Here is an 11,810-nt window from a genome sequence, read left to right as displayed (position 1 = left end):
GAAGAAGACCCTGGATTCAGCTTCTGATAGGAAGAACTTGCTACAGTGATATATAATTTATTTTCTTCAGCACTCCCTAGTATATTATTAGATTTTCAATTTTTTAAGATTTCTTTTTACTTTTAGGGCTATCTTTTGATTCAGTAATCCAGGTTATCACTTAATCCAGATGACCCCCCACCAATTAGTCTGGATTAGAGAGGGTTTACTGCATTACTAGCTTCTGCAATGTGATACAATCATTTACCAACGTGTCAAAGGAGCATTCTTCTGCCTCCATTTTCTTCTACCCTGAAGATGAAGGCAAAATGCTTCTTTGAACTGCTGGTTACTACATAACCATGCATCATCACACCCAGCAATGAAGTGTCTATGATAACAATGTCAGCTTTGCCACACACTCTGAAAAATAAAAGTGTTAGTTTTGTGGTACATTGGTATTCCACATACTGACAGGAGAGGTGAAGTGATTTGTATCACATGCCACTGCCAGAAAGCATATCACAGGCACTGTTAGCTAGCTGCCGTTTGTGAGTGCAGGTGCCACAGGAAGACATGATACAGCATAGGCATGAGAGGAGACTACCACGCTTAGCATGTGAAAAGTATGCAACTGAAGCAAGCAAGTATGACTGGGATGGCAAAATGTGTATTTCTGTTCAAAGATATGATATTCTTCAATACTCGCACTTCAGTTTTTATTTGAAAGTGTTTATTATGTCAAGCCAAAAAAAATTCAAATTAATAGAGACCAATAATGACATCAGTTATGAGCATAATGAGAGTGTGCAACAAACTTTATAACTTCTGTATCATCAGAAGATTTGTGTTTACAATGGATGCATCCTGTCAGAGGTGATCAAAAGTTCAATCTTTGTTCCATCATTCATCATTCATGAAGCTGAGCCCTTCTTGAGAAGCTGCCAACTGTGCAGCTACTCAAGAACTTCCCAGCATTTTATGGAACCTGAAGGTTCATTACTGTGCTTACAAGAGCCCTCCACTGGTCCCTATCCTGAGCAAGATCAATCCAATCCACACTATCCCATCCTATATCTCTGAGATCCATTTTAATATTGTCCACCAACATATGCCTTGGTCTTTCCATCCTGCTTTCCCACCAATATCCTATATGCATTCCTCCTCTCCCTACAGTCGTGCTACATGCCCTGCCTACCTCATCCTCCTTGACTTGATCATTCTAATTATACTTGGGAAAGATTACACATTATGAAGCTCCTCATTATTCGGTTTTCTCCAACCCCATCACTTCATTTCTCTTATTCTCCTCAGCAACCTGTTCTCAAACACCCTCAGTATATGTTCCTCCCTTTAGGTCAGAGACCAGATCTCACACACATACAGAACCACAGGCAAAATTATAGTTTTGTATATTCTAATTTTTATGATTTTAGACAGCAGACAAGAAAACAAAAGGTTCTCAACTGGATGGTAGTAAGCATTACCCAAGTTCAATCTCCTCTTAGTTTCCTCCTCAATCAGGTGTAACTAACGTGTGGTATAAGTGACATTATTTGGTTCCGTTGCATGGCATCTCTACAGCAGTGTTGCCACTATTAAAGTTCCAACTCTCGTATCTGAACTGGGCCACATATTTGAAACATCTGTGACCTACATTTATGTCATGATTTTGCCCTGCATTTTGGTGACAAGATAGCAACATATACTTAGTTTTCTTTGTGTTTACTTCTAGAACAACCTCCTTACTTGTGTCAATCAAAATTTGTTTTTCTATTTATGGTATCTATGTTAACACCCACTAGGATCACATCATTAGCATACACTAACAGCTGATGTGTCCCATTTAATTTCAGTCCCACCTGGTTTTCTTGGACCTTCCTAATGGCATATTCTAAAGCAAAGTTGAAAAGCAGTGGTGATAAAGCATCTCCTTGTTTTAGAACATTCTGGATAGGGAAATTATTAAACAATGGACTTTACCATATGCTTCGTTTAAATGCATTTTAATCAGCCTAAATAGTTTCAACAGTACCCCAAACTCTATCAGAATATTGTACAATACTTCCCTCCTAACTGAATCATACACTTTCTTGAAGTCTACAAATAGCTGATGTATTGTCTCATCGTATTCCCATTTTTTCTTCAGTATCTAACAAATGGAAAAGATCTGATCAGTAATTGATCTGTTATGTCAAAACCCACACTAATGATTCCCAATAATTTCATCTATGTATGGACTTAACCTTGTGAGAAGAATATTGGATAAAGCTTTGTATGAAATTGATAGCAGTGATATCCCATGATAATTACTAGTCAGTTTTATCACCTTTCTTGTGAACTGGTACAATAACAGACTCCTTCCACTGATCAGACAATTTTCCCTTATTCCAAATAGAATTAATTAGCTTATGGATTAGCTTATTAATCAGCTTAGCTGTATGAGAATGTATTTCTATCTACCTAACATCACTGACCTTATGTACATTCAATAACTGAGAGTGGTTCTTCCACCTATTCAAAATGTTGTGGGAATCTGAAAGCAGATCACCATTCTCATCCTTTAGTAAGTTACTTCTATGATGGTAACCCTTCTTGAAGTCTTTCATTCCTCTATACAGGTTTCTAATGTTCTCGTTCTTACTGTTCATTGCGAGCTCATCAATTTTGTCTTTCAGATATTCCCTCTTTTTATTCCTGAAATGCTTGGTTTCATGTCTTATATTGTTCAGTTCAGATTATCTCCATTTATTTTGCTTGTGTCCTGTAACCACTGCAATTTGGCTTGTTTCCTTTGGTCTAATAATTCTGAGCATCCTTCCTCAAACCATGACTCATGCTTCTTCAGTTCATAACCTAGACTCTCTTTGGTAGAAATTTTGATATTCTAATAGTTTCCCAAGCTTTATTAACATTCACCTCAGTGTCTTAAGTTTTCCAAAGCTGCAAACCTATTTGAGATTGAACCTCTCCATATGAACTCCGTGTGTTGTTTGTTTGCTCACTGCCAGTCTTTCCCTAACCTTTGCCACCACCAGGAAGTGGTCAGTATCACAATCTGCTGCCCTGAGTGATGGGACATCAAGTATACTTGAATGCTGTCCCCGATATATCAAACTATGGTCAATCTGGTTGTGCATCTTCCTATCAGGGGATGTCCATGTAAATTTATTAATGTTACGATGTGGGAACATTGTACTTTTGACTGTAAGATTTTTTGATTAACTCCATTATCATTACTAATTTCGTGCAAACTCTCATTCCGAATCACTAGTTTGAAAATATCTTCCCTATATACTTTGGCAGTGAAATCTCCTAACAAAATTTTCATATGGAATTTCGGGAATTTATCAAATACGATCTAGTTCTTTGTAAAACCTGTTCTTTATACCACCAATTTTATCTTCAGTTGGAACATAAACATGCATAACGATGTCACACAAGCAACCTCTTAGTATTAGGCATGACATCCTATCACTAACGAACTCTACCCTCTTAACTACTGAGATGATTCCCTTCTGTACAAAAAAGCCTGTACTTAATTCGTGGTTCTCATTCCCCTTTCCACAGAAAAATGTACATTCATCTGCTGGTTCGGTGCCACCTCCATCCCATCTGACCTCCTGTACTCCCACTAAACCTAACTTAAATTCTGAGACTTCTTACGCCACTGTCCTGAGTGAACCTGCCCTATACATATGCCTAACATTCCATGTAGCAAATCTTATAACCATTTTCTTTCACTCAGGTTTTTTTTCCAAGGAATCCATCCAGGTCCAAGGCTTCTTGCAAATTTTCGTAACAAACATTCTTTATGGTGAGGAGTTGTTAGCCCCATGCCCAATCCCCAAGCTGGAGGACCACCCCCTGTCGGCTGCCCATGACTGCTTATTCAATATATTCACAGCTACCCTCCATACCTGGAGGGCGTCTCCTCTATCCCGCAACCTGAGGACGTGTCATGCTGCGGTGACAAGGGACCCACTTAACATGGAATCTATGTTCCATAAAATATGAAATATGCTGTTACTGCATCTGCAAAGCTATCATGAATGAATCTTCTGAGAAACATAATTACCACATGAGACAGCTGTTACACAGCCAACAGAAACACCAGGATACAGCATACATTCCACTCCACTGAGCATGAAGTATTCCCAGACACACACAAATAAGTCATGAATACCTACTGGGAGCCTGAGGAAAATGTGGCAATGAATGGTCTGGAGACAGGTGTAAGATGAAAGATGGAGGAATGCAGGAGAAAAATGAAGGACGTGTCATGTGACTACCTGACATGATTACCATTGGCTTCAGCAAATAGAAGAGTTCCACACACTGGTTGGATGGCTCAGTTCAAGGAATCATTTTCATGAATTTCTGGCTTTTCATCAGAGATGCCAGTGATGTTCGATTTTTGCCTGTATCTTGGACCACCTCAGTAACCAAATTCTGCAATATCAATATCTGGTTCTTCTTGGTGGCAGTGATAAGTTTTCTTTTATTAAGTGCTCACTTTTCTGTGAATAATCCCAACTCTTATGCACTTTCCACTCTAACCTCAAGCACAATAGTAAAAGCATTAAATGGGGTATTTGAGAGACAACTTCCTAAATCACGCCAGTCTGATAAGGGGTAACATTAATCACAAACAACATTCCCCTACAAGCCTTTATTGTGCAATGGACTACATACCATCAAGTTAATTTTCTGCTGAAAAAATACAAGCATATTAAATAATTAGGCCTGCTTAGGCAACCTTGAATTTAATAAAATATTTAACTGTATTATGTGTTAATAAAAAATACTTAAAACAGTCCTATGAAATAAAATTAACTATAAGGCAACACAAAACATTCTGATTAACTTTACAGATCCAGTATGAAGCCAACAGATTTTCAGACCAGAGACTCTGAACAGACTTGTTACAAATACTGTTCCATACACAGTAGCTCTCAAGTCAATGAAGTCCTTCCACATATTACACAAGAATAACAGAAGCAAACAAATTAACTTAAAAGTGAATTGTCACACACAATCATACAGTTCCATCAACGATGCAACTGTTTTCATTCTCTCCCTCTCACAACACGTTTTTGGCCCAACTGGCCATCATCAGGTGATTTGCCAAACTCTGTATATACTCTATTGAATGTTATCATTCACTTCCCATGTAACTGCAATATTTAGTGATTTTAAATGTTGTAATCACAATCTGACTAGCATTAGCTAAGTTACCATATGCTGTAATTACTTTCTGATAAAATTCATTTTTTTCTTTTTTCCACCTCACTAGGCATCATCCACTTGTCCTGACAGTATTATTTTGATCTCTTGCCTTGGATATTTATACCGTTGTGGTTATGTTTTGCCCCTTGTTTGTATATCGCTCTCTCCACCAATGTATGGTGGATCGAAATGTACTGTCTGGACAAGTGGGCGATGCCCTAGTGAGGTGTAAAAAAGAATTTTTTTTGGGGGGGGGGAATGTAATGAATTTTAATAGAAAGTAATTACAGTGTATGGTAATTCAACTAATGTTAGCCAGATTGTGATTACAACATTTAAAATCATGAAATACTGCAGATACATGTGAAGTGAATGAGTGACATTCAATACAGTGCAACAGTTTTGGAGAATTAAAGACACTTTATGATGACTGGTTGGGGTTGGAACATGTTCTGAAAGGGAAAGTGAGAGGAAGAGAATAAAAATAGTTGCGTTGTTGACGGAACTCTATTATTGTGTGTGAAAGTTATAGTAATGCAACAGGATGCTTAAATACAACAATTAAACATGAATTATTAATATCAGTTTACATACATACTAACTCTACCACTCTCTCATTGTATCTTACCAATCTAACAAGATTCGTTCCTCCTTTTGCATCTGAAAAACCAAGCAGAGCTGTAGAATCATAACACTGCTAGGTTGAACAAACATTAATTTTATAAACAGCATGATTGATCACTGTACTTAAGCTGTGTGGTGTAGTGTTTGGGGGCCCATTTCTCCCCATGTCAATTATTATTACTTGCAACATTTGCCAAGCTGAAAGTACAGGCAAAACTGGTCATTTCCAGTCTTCTACTTATATAAACAGCACACAAAGTATGCTACCTACATTGGTGGTTCCTGACCTTTTTGTCCATGACCCAAAATTTGAAATCACACAACAAAAGTGACCCAAATAGTTTTAGTATGTTCCGCAGAAAATCACAGTACATGTACACATAACCTTAGCCGTTCAAGGTGAAAGGATGATTACACTTAAAGCCAGCCGCACCATTTGCTGCAGGACTGCAACTATACTCACAGCATGCAAATGACTTATTTTTACTTTATGGCAAGCTTTAAAACAATCATACTTTATATGGTCTAAAGGAGGACTAAACACGCTTCCTCTTGATATGAAAAGTGTACTCACAGGTGTTCATGGGCATACTTTGGCAGTTTGCTGTTGCCTTTTAATTCTAACACACTATCCAAATATTAAGATTAGAAATATAATATAAATTTCCAGAATTTTTGGGGGGGAAAAAAATTACTTAGCCATAGAGAAAACTGCACAGTAACTGTTCAAGAACTGTCACTTTCAAACGTATGACCTGGACATAGCCAAACCACAGGCTCATGTGACACTTTCAGCAAATGTGAAACATGCAAAATCACACAGGGTGTGTGACATATCAATTAATGTCCATCTTGTGAAGGCATTCAGTTGAATTTGGGGCATAATCACCAAATCAAAAATTCTGTTACACATGTTTTACAGGGACTAAAGGTATTTATGGATGAGCCAAAGGAAACACACTATTCCGGTTTCCAAGCAGATCACTCAGGTGAGCGAAAAAATTACGTACAAGGATGGCCAAAGAGACTTCATTTGTGTAACATGGTATGGGACGATGTCCAACAGATCCTTACATTTAGGTTTCAGCTCTTAAAGCACTGTGGGGATACTCCAATGACAACCCACTTCTTCGGAAAAGTTTGTAGGTCCTGAAAAGGACTGCTGGCTGCTGGGATGTTTGGCAGGTGAAGTAGTGCTATGTACACCGGAAAAGAGAGATGTTGGTTGCGGTGCGTGGACTAATGCTGTTGCGGCAGCTGAGTTGGTTGCCTAGCCACAGTGCAGCAGTTGCTGGAAAACGTTTGCTTGTGGAGCGCGGTTGCAGGAGTGGAGAGGCAGTAGCTATGCCAGTTGCCCAGTGAGTTGGGCATGACAGCGGGCTAATCGAGGCGGCCGAGTTGCCTAGTGAGTCGGGTGTGACCGCTGGACAGCTGAGGCAGTTGTGCCTGGCGCAGCCAAGTGCCGATGCCTCCGAAGACTGGGCGAAGTGTGCAGGCTGGCTGCTTGATGTTGACTGAATGCGTGCCAGTGCTGCTGTGTTGGAGCTGCGCCTTTTTATACAAAGTGTGATGGAGGAGCAAAAATCTGCTGAGCGCTGATTGGCTAGCCCACGTAATGACTAGACAGTGAGTGCAGTATAAATGTGAGTGTTTGAAGCAATTTGATTGGTTAGCGCGCATGATGGTGAAAAGTGAGCGCTGTAGAAATAGCGTGATAGTATGTGGGATCACAATGTAATACTACAATTGTATGACAGGTTCCTTTTACAATGTTGTATAACTGCATACATTGACTTTGGTTAGGGTGGCGTACAAGGCGGCAAGTATAGACTCATGACCCTTGGCTCAGTTCCTAGCTAAGAGTGTATTGTTGCATGGAGTAAACACTGGCAGAGAGCATGGAGGCAGCCATGCTTTTGTCATGTGCACACAGCCAAGGAATCCCAACCGGTGGAAGTGCTGAGCGGAAAATTCGCCAGATGAGAATGGCCAACCTGGGAGGTATGTGGATTGTTTGCTTATTCATTTGCTTGTAACATATGGTACCTGTAATCATTTTGCTCTATTTTCTTTTATTTTCATTCCAGATTCTCCTGAAACAAATGAAATACCAAGCCATCAAGCATGCCATATCCTAGACACACAACAACTGCAGGTCCAGTAAAAGCAAGAACCTTTGGGTAGGTGCTCTTTATTTTTCAGTTTCATAGTGACAAGACCGTAGTTCATCGATATTAATTAGCCCGGAAGAAACAGAATACTGTTAAATAAGTTGCTTACAATATCTTGACCTGACAACATAAGATTCAGGAAGCACATCTGCACAGTTTTGAGTATGAATACAGAGAATAAGTTATTGTGCAGTATCAAAAACGTTAACAAAAATATCTTTTAAATAAAATCTCTCACAAATTACCCAATTTTTTCATAATTACAGCACACAAGTACTAAACATCATGGTATGAAACAGATGTGAACAGAAACTTGTGAATTCTCTGCTTGTAAATCTGTCCAATAAAGCCCTCACCACAGGATATGCATCTGTTCCAACTAAGCCATGTGCCAGCACCCACTGCTTACCCATTCCACCAGAGACGATGGAAACAAACCTTACATGAAAGAAGAATTGTTACTGTAATCCAGTCCCTTCCAACAATGAAAAGCATCCACATTTATTAATTCTCTTCTCTATGTTAATTTACCTACCAATGAACATGGCCAGGGTTGTTGCACCCAATCATACCAAATTATCACCATCCCTTCCAAACTTATAAAATACGGATTGAAATTCGCAACTCTTGTATGCAGGAACTAGTAGAAACAAGTGGACAAGTGTGCCTTTTGCAAGGCAGCAATGTCCATGCTTACAAAAAACATCTATTACAGTGATAACTGCAAGCAGTTGTGTTACCCATTATATCACAATAAAGAATTTAACACACCATCAACTCGTTTCCTCTGCTACATGAGCTGAACAGAAGGCACAGAGTAGTCCGGAGCGATTAGAAGCATGTGAATGAACAATTGATAGCGACCGATCAAAGAACTGCTCCGAACTGTCGGCAAAGAACAGAACTATAACGTATGATGCCAACCAGAATCATTTGCCGCGTAATATGAGCTTCAAAAGCCAAGAGAGTTAGCGATTCCAATTGGAATCACTCAGGCAGAAAGGGTTAATTATTCCGGGTTTTGCAACATATAATGTCACAAACATGAATTACTGCAATACAGGATTATTTACACGTCCCATGCAACATTTCGGAAATGTAAAATAAAAGAACTATACCATAGATACCCTGATATGATAGACATCCATGAGATAGATCACCGTAAAAGATCATGGAAGATAAATTTTTAATTGGCTTAAGAATTACCATGGATCCGATGCACAGTTCATTTATTGTGAATTTCTAAGTGTTTCACGGACCTATTAATAATGTAATTTAATAATGAATAATTTCATTCCTAACAAAATTCGTTAATCTCATTTTCAACCTCCACTCTTTCGCTTTGAATTAAGTGTTAGGACAAAAGCACAATAGCCCAATATTGGTCGCAGTGCAAGGGCCGAGAAGGCCTATCACACATTCATTCAAGTGTGAGGACAAGCGGTTCACCACCCTCTGTTGGCAGTGTGTCTAAGGTGCAAGAGTTCGTTCAATCGTTCTTAACAACTTATAAAAGCTGATTCCAATTGTTAAGTGCAAAGGCCGAGAAGGCCTACCACTCATACATTCAAGTGTTAGGAAAAGCGGTTCACCACCTTCCCTCTTTGTAAATCTGTGTATCTGGCAGTCTCATTGGACAGGTCTAGAGCACAATGGAAGTACACTTGTAATATCCAGGATGGCTACATGAACCAAAAACTCCCTTATTTCATGCAACTTTTAGATGAAACCTTTCATTATCATGTGTCATATTCGTAGAGAATTGTAGTTAACATGAGACTGAGTAAGGAATCTTAAGACTCCCCTTCTGGGTTGTCATATTTCATTGGTAACTTTATGTATCTGGCAGTCATAGACAGAACACCTGCACAGTTGTATATCAGAGGTGCAGGGTTCAGAGATGAACCTCAGATCTGCGACTGCACCCTGTGCTGTCCGAGTGTCGGCAAGACTTATGATGGAATTCATAACCATAATGAAGCGTACAGATCTTAGGAACAGCTGCACACAGTGTCATCCTCCTCTGTGCATGGGGTCTTGTAAACCTGGCACTGAATGCGAACCATGGGGGGAGGGAAGGGATACCTTTCGCAAATACAGTTAAGGGTAGTTTTTCTGTTGGTCTGCTCTTCAGAAGGAACTTGGACATTCTCAACTGTGCTCTGGTCTGGCATACATAACCAATTTGTAACTTGTCTAATTGTCTGAAGTCAATAAATTTATATACACATCCTGGCCAAAGCACTGTAATGAGCTTTCACTCCCTGATGCCACCCATTCGGATCTTGGGCGGGCCAAGCCTCTGCCTGGCTATGTCGAACATCCTCCCATACCCTCAGGATCCAACCCTCAGATGCGCAGGATACAACTAAAAAACCTAGTGTCAGGTGTGGTGTCGTGAAGAGTTTTCATAAGACTTCAAAAACTCTCTGCCATAGACTATCTTCAGCAATTTGAACTTCAACATACTACAAAGTCAACTTGGAGGGTCCATCCAGGACATCGTTACATCATCTCCCAGGCTTGCCAGGAGCCTGTTTCACTATGAAGGACCAGGGAGCAGACAATGGCTATACAACATTAGCCTCCAGCAGGAGGGCGCTGCACAGGCCTTGTGACGAGCCAGCTGGGTTACTTCAGCTCCAGCCTCCGTCCTCCTTGTGCCTGGTCAGTGAGATACCTGTACTCCCATGGGATCATACAAAACATCGCTCAAGGCATCTGCAACCTCCAGAGCATAGCAACAGTTGCCGCCTGAGGGCTGCCGATAAGTACAAGAAACCAGTCGCTGCAGCTAATGAGCCAAAGGCAGTATAGCGATGGACCTCCACACCTAGACAAGACCAAAGCCAGAGACTACAGTTCTGCACAGCAGGGTACTCCTGTTACATCACAACAGCCAGTCCATATTGCACTATTTATAAGGCAAACCTTGTTCATTAACCTTTTAACGACGACATACGTTGTCTTTAGTCGTTTAAAGGTTAACACTTTTGTACCTAAGTGCTAAATTTCCACCCATCAGAACAGGGAAAGGAAAGGGAAGTAAGAATATAGTTACACATGTATGTACATGAAAAATTTCATTGGTGACATGGGATACTTCTCTCTTTGTACAAGCAGGTGAAGAAACAATAACTACTTAATAAATTGCAGAAGCATATTTAAGAGTAATTCACCTACTTCAACCTACAGACTGCCGTAATAGGTTCAGCATGAGTCAGCATGATTTGGATAACCGACTGGAAACCATGAAGTGAACATACTGCAGTATTTCGAAAGCAACGGAATTGATTAAACCAGCCAGTCGATAGGGATAAGAAAATGCTGAAGAAATTTTCTGTGAATGCTTCGAAGCTTACGAACTTGTCCAGCTGTAACAGCATGACCTCTCACCAAACTTGTTAGGAAACTTGTATTAGGAAAAGCATGTTATTTTACAACCGCTGATCTTGCTTCAGGATTTCACCAGGTACTTCATACTGAAGAGGACCAGCCAAAGACAGCATTCTCAACACTGGACAGCCACTTTGAACACTGTTCTATGCCTGTGGGAATTTGTTTGACCCCCACGACATTTCAGAGTGCGAGCGTCATTACCTTCATTATTCCATTCACTTTGTGGGGTCAGCATGGCAATAACTAGACACGGACAGTGAAAGTTGTTACGAGTGCGACGCTCCTGTTGAAGCTACTTTTGGAAAGCATCGGTGATGTGGCCACACTGCCCTTGGAAGACGTTTGGCAGTCCTGTATATGCGGCCCCACCCCCTAATATCTGCGGGGGGGGGGGGCAGTGTACGAGGC

The 11,810-nt window shown here is 40.2% G+C and overlaps 1 protein-coding gene across 3 annotated transcripts in view; it reads right to left on the bottom strand.

The window, feature by feature from the left end:
• Window positions 1–4,636: 4,636 nt before the first annotated feature.
• The window catches only part of LOC111869993 (LIM and senescent cell antigen-like-containing domain protein 1), a 66,140-nt gene continuing 58,966 nt past the window's right edge, over window positions 4,637–11,810 (bottom strand). For 2 of the 3 annotated variants that reach the window (XM_023861903.2, XM_023861902.2), the window contains exon 10: window positions 4,637–7,925. The gene's annotated coding sequence lies outside the window, so the exon portion shown is untranslated. The remainder of the gene's footprint in view (window positions 7,926–11,810) is intronic. The other variant, XM_023861904.2, reaches the window with a different exon arrangement.

This window comes from Cryptotermes secundus, unplaced genomic scaffold (assembly GCF_002891405.2).
Source record: "Cryptotermes secundus unplaced genomic scaffold, Csec_1.0 scaffold2458, whole genome shotgun sequence".
Taxonomy (NCBI): domain Eukaryota; kingdom Metazoa; phylum Arthropoda; class Insecta; order Blattodea; family Kalotermitidae; genus Cryptotermes; species Cryptotermes secundus.
Note: the sequence above shows the minus strand (reverse complement) of the source record. Positions and strands in the feature narration are given on the sequence as shown.